This window comes from Opisthocomus hoazin, chromosome 7, assembly GCF_030867145.1.
Source record: "Opisthocomus hoazin isolate bOpiHoa1 chromosome 7, bOpiHoa1.hap1, whole genome shotgun sequence".
NCBI classification, from domain to species: domain Eukaryota; kingdom Metazoa; phylum Chordata; class Aves; order Opisthocomiformes; family Opisthocomidae; genus Opisthocomus; species Opisthocomus hoazin.
The window spans coordinates 46,290,542-46,298,939 of NC_134420.1; positions in this window are offsets into that span (position 1 = coordinate 46,290,542).

The following is an 8,398-nucleotide window of genomic DNA, read 5'->3' on the forward strand; positions in this document are numbered from 1 at the left end:
ATTGTCAAAACACCACATTCCCAGCGTAATCTTCACTGTTTCGCACGGTTTCTCGGAACAGTATGCTCAGATTTGTTTGTAAACGAGAAACTGCATTTCCTGTGTATAAGCACAGAAATACTGAAGGTAACAGGTTCAGAAGATTTCAACCATTTTTCTTCCTGAAGAAATCATCCACAAATTTTTAAAGAAAGTTTTATGGTTGGTGGTATAGGACATTGGTCCTGATAGTGTTTTGTATCTCCTATGGTGATGCAGCTGTCCAAATACAAAATGATTGTTAATTTACATTACCAACACATTAATAATTCATCTATGACTATTTGATTCTTTTAAATGAATTTTCCATTCAGAACATGGCAATTATTTGGTCTTGCAAGTCTATTTTACCGGAGTGGGATCTATAATAAATAAATATTTTTCTTCTTTAGATAGTCACAATTTACTAGTGGAGGATCTAGATTAAAAAATACAAGGTAAAAAGGGCACCTTATTCACATCCCACAGAAACCCTTGCCTGCATCCTACATTGTGTGCATACAAAGAATAAACAAAGCTTTCAAATGTGAAAACAACTAGATGTTTTTTGCTTTTTTTCCTAAGTGGCTTTTCATCTATCACTCCTATTATAAGCAGAGGGTGTTTGTGCCTAAGTGAAGAGAGATACTGTGTGGTTTACATCCCGATATCCAGAGACTAGGAGGCTGTTCACATACTTTGGATGATACAAAACAAACATCAGACAAATGTCCCCACTTAGTGACAATGAACAGAAGCAGCTGGGTTGAATTGCCGAAGCTGCTGAGCAATTGCTGAGTTTGTAGATATGGGCACCATTCTATGAACTTGTGCCCAGGCCCAACGTTGGCCAATTCCACCTGCCCCTGCCCAGCGACCAGCAGCAAGGTCTTTGCAGCTGGAGGGTCACTCAGGGACTGGTCTGGTACCTGGAAGTCTCAGAGATGCAGCAAACCTCGTGCTGTGCTGCAGGGAGCTTCTGATTCGGCACCCGTGGTTTGCCTGGTCTGGGATAAGCATTGACGTTGCCGTGCAGAGAAGCCCTGGTAGAGGGGTGCGGGGAGCTGCCAGTATCAGCACCTCCAGCAGCTTTCTCTGGAGGCCTTGGCTTCACCTTGCTTCCCAGGTCCTAGTCTCTTACAAGCAGCAGGAAAAGCCCACACCTCCCAAGGCCCTACTGTTCCCCTGCCCCATCGCTGAGCACCTTCTGCCCATTGAGCGGTCTCAGAAGGTCTAAAACGCTCCGAGGAAAACTGTTCCAAAAGGGAAGATCTCAGATCTCATCCTTGGGGAGGAGGAAAACCGTCAAGGGAAACGCTGGTAAAGCCGGGTGGGTGCAGCACGCATCAGTCCCAAGAGTGGGAAGCTTCTGCAGCCCAGGCGCCGCTTCTGCTGTGCCCTCTCCCTGGGGGGTGTCCCGGGATACGGGGCTGGACGTGGACGACTGCGGGAGGGGGCAAGGGGTTGCCCCGACGTGCCGAGCTGCTGGCTGCAGGCCGCCTCTCTCCCGCTGCACGCTTCCCTCGGGGCTGGATAGGGGTCCCGGCAGTGGCGGTTGCCTTTAGCCGGCAGCTACAGGCTCTGGGGCTGGGACATCAGCGCTCGCAGCCCCTGGAAAAGGGGGCGGGGGGGGGGGGGGGGGGGGGGGGGGCTGCAAAATCACACCAGGACGGGGAAAGGGAAACTGACCCTCAGCGCCGCGGTTGACTTCGCGTCGTCCCTGCGTTACTCGTTATTGCTGCGTTTGGCAGAAAACCCACGGAGAAGGAAGCCGGAGGATGAAAAAGAAAAAAAGTCCTTCTCGCGGAGCAGGCATCTGCCTCTCCCCGGGAGCGGAGTCACTGTGGGTGGGCAGCGGCGAGGGGTCTTATTCCCGCGAAACAGCCGTTCTTCTCCAGAGGCAAACAGTATGTGCACTTACAGCACTATTCTGCGTTAAGTGTTGCGGCATCTCGGAGCTGTGAATGCGCTGGATGGGCTTTTTCCTCTCCGTTATCTCACAAACCGGCTCCTCGGCGAGAGCGGGCTGCCCTGCCCAGGTCCCGCCGGGCTGCGGCCCGACCCCGGCCCCGGCCCCGGGCTTTCGCCGGAGCAGCGGCAGCGCAGGCCGTTGGGGAGAGCCTGGCCTTCGGGCGGCTCGCAGCGTGGGGGAAGTGACCCTTTCCTTTCCACGCGTGGTGTGTGCGGGCAGGACTCGACCCCGCACCCGCCATGTGAAAAACACGCAGAAACTTTAAGCCGGGGAGGCAGAAATTTCCGTTTCCTTCATAAAAAACCAGCAACCGACGGTGAGCTCCGCGCTCGGTCACATCTTTGCTATTTCACGTCGCAAATCATTCGTTTTCCCGCGCGTCGCTGATGTCGGGGCCCCTGGGGAGGGGGGGGGGGGAGAGGTGCGAGGCTTAGGTCCCCCCGGGACCGCGGAGCCGCACCGGGCGGGTGGGGAAGGGGCAGGGAGGAAGGGCGGCTCGGCTCTCTCCCCGCATCTCTCCCCCTCCCCCCCGTTTCTTTTATTCTCACAACGAAAGAAAACTCTCAGAGAGGGAACAACCGAGTTTTCTATAGGCTGTAAAACCCTATAATGGCTACGAAATTGTCACTGTAGGCCAATAAGCCTTTTTGCTTTCTTTCCTTCAAAAACCCGATCGCATTTCCTACCTTATCCAGGGAAAAAAAAAACACCCTCCGAGTTTGGTGACTGTGCAATGCAAGGGGAGACGAGGTTTCTGAGGAAAACGCTAGAAGCCCTTTTCCTTCACAAACGCCTCCAGCCCAGACCCGGTCCCGGCGTGCAGGGGCTACGCGTGTCCCAGTTTCCCCGTGTCTCCACCCTGCCCGACGGCCGCGGTCCGTCAGCCGCCGAGGACACCGACGTCCCCGCCGGCTGACAAACCTCAGCTCCCCTCGGAGGTATCTCCTCTCCAGGGCAACCGGCCACCAGCGAGCAGAATGCGTCGGATGGGGGTATCCGTGCACAGGTTTTTGGGTAAGGGGTTTGTGCACGCGTAAAGCGGCCGGAACTGAAAACCCTTAGAGAGAGAGGATGGAGAGAAAAAGCGCGCACTTTCAGACCTGGTCGGGAGGGATCGCCACCGCCGTGAAGTCCCGAAGCAGAACATTGAGGGGGTCCGTTTAACGGCGGGGAAAGGTTTAGCGGACACGAAGCCAAGCGAGGGAGCTCCCTCCGCGGCGGAGGCACCTGCGGGAGCGCAGCCCCGGCCGCTGCCCCCCGACTCCCTCCGCGGGACCGAGCGGCCGAGGGCAAGGAGCAGCCCCCTGCTCAGCCGAGGCATCCCCCGCCCAAGAGACGAGGCGGCGGATAATTATTTCCCCCCTGTAATGTCCGGAGACATTCGTTATAAATCGTCAGGTGAAGGCAAAGCCCCGAGGTGCGCCGGAGAGCAGGGCAGAGCCGCGCTTGGCTTCCAGCTACCTCTCGTAAAAACACAGCCGGGAGATAGACAGGCATTGCTTAGAGTCCCTGCGCGGGCGAGCTCCTAAAATCCCCGCGCCCTTGTGTGTGCGGGGCTCCGCCGGGTGTGCGTGGGAAAGCCACAAAGGAAAACAATGATTTTCGGGTCAGGCTTTTTGCTGTGTCCAGGAAGACGGCAGAGCTACCAGGACTCTCTCAAACGCCTCTGGTTTCTTGCAAGTCGCTCGAAAATGCGATTATTCCTGTAGGTGGCACTGGTACTAGGTGTTGCAGAAGCGAAGGCAGAAACGGAGAAAATTGCCTAGGAATTCCCAATTGGTTCCTATAATTCAACGCAGAACAATAGAGGTATTTTTTTCATTTACCCTAAATTCATGTAACGTGTGACAAATGAAAAACCGATTTCTTTATTAGAACAAAATACGCTTCTAAAATCTGGCCCTCTGTAGCTTTATGGCCTGATCCACGAGAACTGTCTATTTCCCTACATGTCATTAAACAAATCCTAGTGCAAAGAGAAATTAACTCAGCACCGCTCACTCGAGTCGAACGTTTGCACCAGGAAAGCCCTAATGAGACACTGTCTGGTTTCCAGAGGGGCTGCTAAGAACAAGTGGCGGCAAAGTTATTAAATCTGCCCGAGCAACCAACACATCATTAAGGCACCCCTTCCCCCAAACTCCCAACCTGCCGGGTGGGAGGAGCGGGAGGGTGGCATGGCCGCTGCGGGCCGGGCAGGGTGTCCCCCCCCTCGGGGGGCTGGGCTGGGGCAGCCGCGGGGGTCGGCGCGGCGGGGCTCGATCCCCGGCTCCCTGCCCGTTTTCGCGCTGCCGTGCGTTGATTTCACCTGTTCTCTCCGGGGAAGGGGCCAGACCCCCGCAGGCACTCCCCACGGGTCTCCTGAGCTTTTGCAGACCTCGCCAGCCCCTTCTCCCACCGTGCCCTGGGGGGGGGGGGGGGGGGGGGCTGCCCCGGCACCTCCGGGGGGGCTTGCTCTCCGGTCGAGCCGCCGAGACAACCCGTCACCGCGTGGACGTTTTCTCACGGCCGAAACGGATCTTTCCCTGCTCCCGCACGCCAGGCAGGAGATTTGCGGGAGGTTGCGTCCTTACCCCGTAAGCACGACACTCCGAAGCCGTGTGCTTCGTTTTCTTGCTGCGTTCCCGTTTCCCTTCCTGTTTTGGGGTCTGCCACCTCCAAAGCGACCCCAAGACCTGACTGCATTTTGCTCGCCACTTAAGTACGTAAGAAATGTTCAGACACGGCTTGTTCGTATCCAATTAAACTTTGTTAAACAAAACTTCATCTTACTACATTTCCATTCTCCGTGTTGCCCTGGACGTCAAATCAATTTCTTAAAATTGAGATCATTCACTCACTCACACATGGCACTGTCCCCTCTCTGCCCCTCATCTTGTTTGAGGACGGGACAAAACCAAAAAAAATCTTCTGTGGGAGTTTCGGAGCTGTTGCGAGCACTTTTGAACATTATATTAATTCAACTAATGTAAAAATACCCCTGCCTGGATTCGCATGTGCTTTCACATGCGAACGCGGGTAGCTTATGTGAATGCAAACGTGTAAGCGGGTGGATTTTAGCAAGCTAAAATAAGCCAGCAGGCAGCAAGAAGAGAGGTGACATCCACCAACGAAGGACCGGCAGCGTGTCCCAGCATCGTTCTTGGAAAGCCTTTTTCCCCCCGACGAGGGGAGGACAAGTGGAAAGCCAGGCCTGCCGCTGCCCGCAGCGGGCGCCGGGGGTCGCCAAGGGGCTCGGGGCTGCGGGGAGGCGGCGGTCCCTGCCTGCAGCCGGGGGCTGGCTGGAAGGGGCAGCTCCCCGTGAACATCCCCCTTTCCTTCACAGCCCCTTCCAGCCGAGGGGCTTGCCCATGTCTACCGGGGAGGGTTGGCACGCCTGAGACCCGGGGGTCAGGCCAGGGGTTTTCGAGCCCGCAGGCTCGGAGGGGAGCGGCGGACCTCCCCCCCCCCCCCCCCCGCCGGGGAGCGCGGGGTGCTCAGACACGGTGCAGTCTCTAACCTGCTGAGCTCAGCTATTTTGTCGCATGAGGACATGGCAGCCAGCGACACGCGAAGGCCCCTCCATCCCGCGTTTGCTTCCTCACACACCTCGTGGAAAAGGGGAGCAATCCCGGAGGTTCCCGTGGGATTTTATACTCCCGCGTGTAGGAATAGCTCTGCGCGAAACGAAAGTCCCTTTTCAAAGCTCCGCGGGTCTCCTCTCTCTCTGCATCACACTGGACCACTGCTCCGGCCTGGGTCACCTCCAGCCACCGCCTAAGGTTGTCACTGCCCTTCCACCTGCGTCTGCCTGCTCTTCTCTGTCCTGCTTTCAGAGGCGCCCGAAAGCTTCTCCGACGCCCCGACCGCGTTGCCCACCCTCAACTCCAGCTCCAAGGGGGTATTTGCCCTTCACACCGTACCATCGCCTGTCGGGGGGGGTTTTGCAGCTCCGCGCCTGGCGGCAGGGGCTGCGGCGAAGGCAGGGCAGCTGCGACAGTGCGCGACAGCCCCTGCGACAGCCCCTGCGACAGCTGCGCCGCGTCTGTGTGGCTCCAGCCTCCAGCACCCCAGACCCAGACCTTCCCCACACCACCTGCAGGAACCTGGCCACCCGAAGACACACACGGCGAGGGGGGAGATTTGTCTTTAGGGAAGTGTCGGGGTGGGGGTGGGGCTTCTACTTACAGAGTAGGTTGCCGTGTGAGCATCCTTCTGCCTTAACAGCTCGTCAGTAGCCACCTCCCCAAGGGAAAGGAGAGGGCTTTAGCTTCCTTCCTTCCAAAAAAATAAAAACACCTTTAAAAATCTGCAGCTTCAAAGCGGGGCTGGGGGCGTGTGCCGCATTTGATTTAGCGGATTTCTTCCTACAGGGGTAGAGCGGAGGAAGCTGGGGGTCGGCGAGGCACCGCATCCCGCGGAGCCCCTGCAGAAAGAGCCTCATGGAGGAGGAAGGGCTCTCTCCGAAGGCGGCTCGGGGGGTGCAGGAGCCGGGCACGCCGAGGTGAGCGCGGCGGCTCCGGGGGCCTCGGCCGCCTCCCAGACCGGAGCCCGGCCGGAGGGGCGGGATGCCGCCGCGCCGGGAGCCCGATCCCATCTCCGGGAGCGGCTGAAGCAAGCCCGGGGGACAGGCTCGCTCTGGAGGCCCCCCCGGCCCCGGAAAGTGCAGCAGCAGGCCCTCACGGGAGGGGGGAAGCAGGCAGAGGCAGTGACCCCCGAGAGACGCGGGCTGCCGGCACCCGGGCTCCTTGCGGGGCGGCACAGCCCGGTCCCCCTCTTCGGCACGGAGGGCAGGGCAAGAGCGGGAGGGAAAACCCGGCTCACTTTCAGCTCTGCTTTGCTTTGCCCAGGCGGGGGGACCCCGCAGAGGGGGCGCGGGTGCGTGGCGGGACGGGGCGGCCCCCGTCGGAGCGACCTGTACCTCGGGGCGAGCCCCCTGCCCGGCCACGCGTGCCCTTCCCCGGGGGAAAACCCCCCGACCCGGCGCCCCCCGCCCTCCCTTCCCTGCCGCTTTTCCCCTCCGATTCTCCAGTGATTTCCTACCTGAAAGAAAAACAACCCACCCCTGATCTATCTGGCAGGCGGGTCAGCAGCGGCCCGCAGGCCGCGGTGCGATGTCATGTCTCCAGCTCCCCCCCGGCTCCCCCCGGCCCCCCCCTGCCCTCTGCCGACCCGCTGCGGGGGTGACCTTTGGTGTCCCAGCCCACCCTCGGCAGCCGAATGGAAACAAGGCGAGCACGTTCACTGCTGACAAACATTACCCTGAAACCGCCGGAGACCCGCGGGGGCAAACGAGCTTTTCCGACAGGACCGCATCGGGAACACACATTGAGGAAGGGAAAGAAACCAAATATCCAGGGGATCAGAGGCGGGCTCGGGGGTGGGAGAGGGAGGGAGGGGGGACAGGCAGGTTGGAGGACACGGCGGAGGGAGGGGGGGGTGTGGAGAAAAGGACACACGATCGTGAGCACGACAGGCGCAGATGGCGAGAGGAGCTGCGGGGGAGAGCGGCGGGGGGGATCACGGCCGAGCATCCCCCCAGCCCCGGAGGAGCCCGGGGGGCGCCGAGCCGGGCCCAGGAGCCGCGGGACCGGGCTGACACCGGCCGGGCGCCGGGGCACGGGGCGCCGGGGGGGCAGGGGACGCGAGTGCCGGGCGGCGGGCAGAGCCCGGGCTGCGGCGGGACGGCGGGGGTCCCCTGCCGGGAGGGCAGCCGTGCTGGGGACCCCTCCAGCCACTCCGCTCCGGGGAGAAGAGCGCTGTTAACGCGCATCGGAAGCTTTACGGCCGCGCAGCTCCTTCCATTGTTTAATTACATGATTAACTTCATTAAAGGCTGGATCCGGGTCCCGCTAGTTCGATGCCTCCTGCCTTAAAAATACCCAAAGCGGGTCAGCTCACAACTCCGAAAGGGATTCCGGCTTCAGCAAACGCCTGCGAGCGTTGCCTGCGCAGCGCGCCGTCGCGTTCGGACGATGGCATTTGCGCGGGGGGGGGGGGGGGGGGGGGGGATCCCCTTTACCGGAGGTAATTTTATCTAGGTGGAGGAAGCACCACAATTTACCAGGCAGATATTCTGAACGGGCAACTCACGTTTCTGAAGTAACCACAAAACTGCCGTAGAAAATTTGTTGTTGTTGGATTTTTTCTTTTTTTTTAATTTTCTGTGGAGGAAACAGAAATATCCGCCGCTTTCCCAACCGAATAAAGAGATACCTGCGCGAGAACCACGATCGCCGCCTTTCCACCACAAGACTGCTGCAACACGCCATTAATTTCTGGGCGATCTCCTGCAACATCCTACTTATTCCTAATTACGCACTTTCATTGCGATATACGCAGGCTCTGTATTCTAAGCTCAATTAATTTTCTTTTTCTAAAAATATCTTACAAACATTTCAATTAAAATAACTTTTATACAGTGTTCAT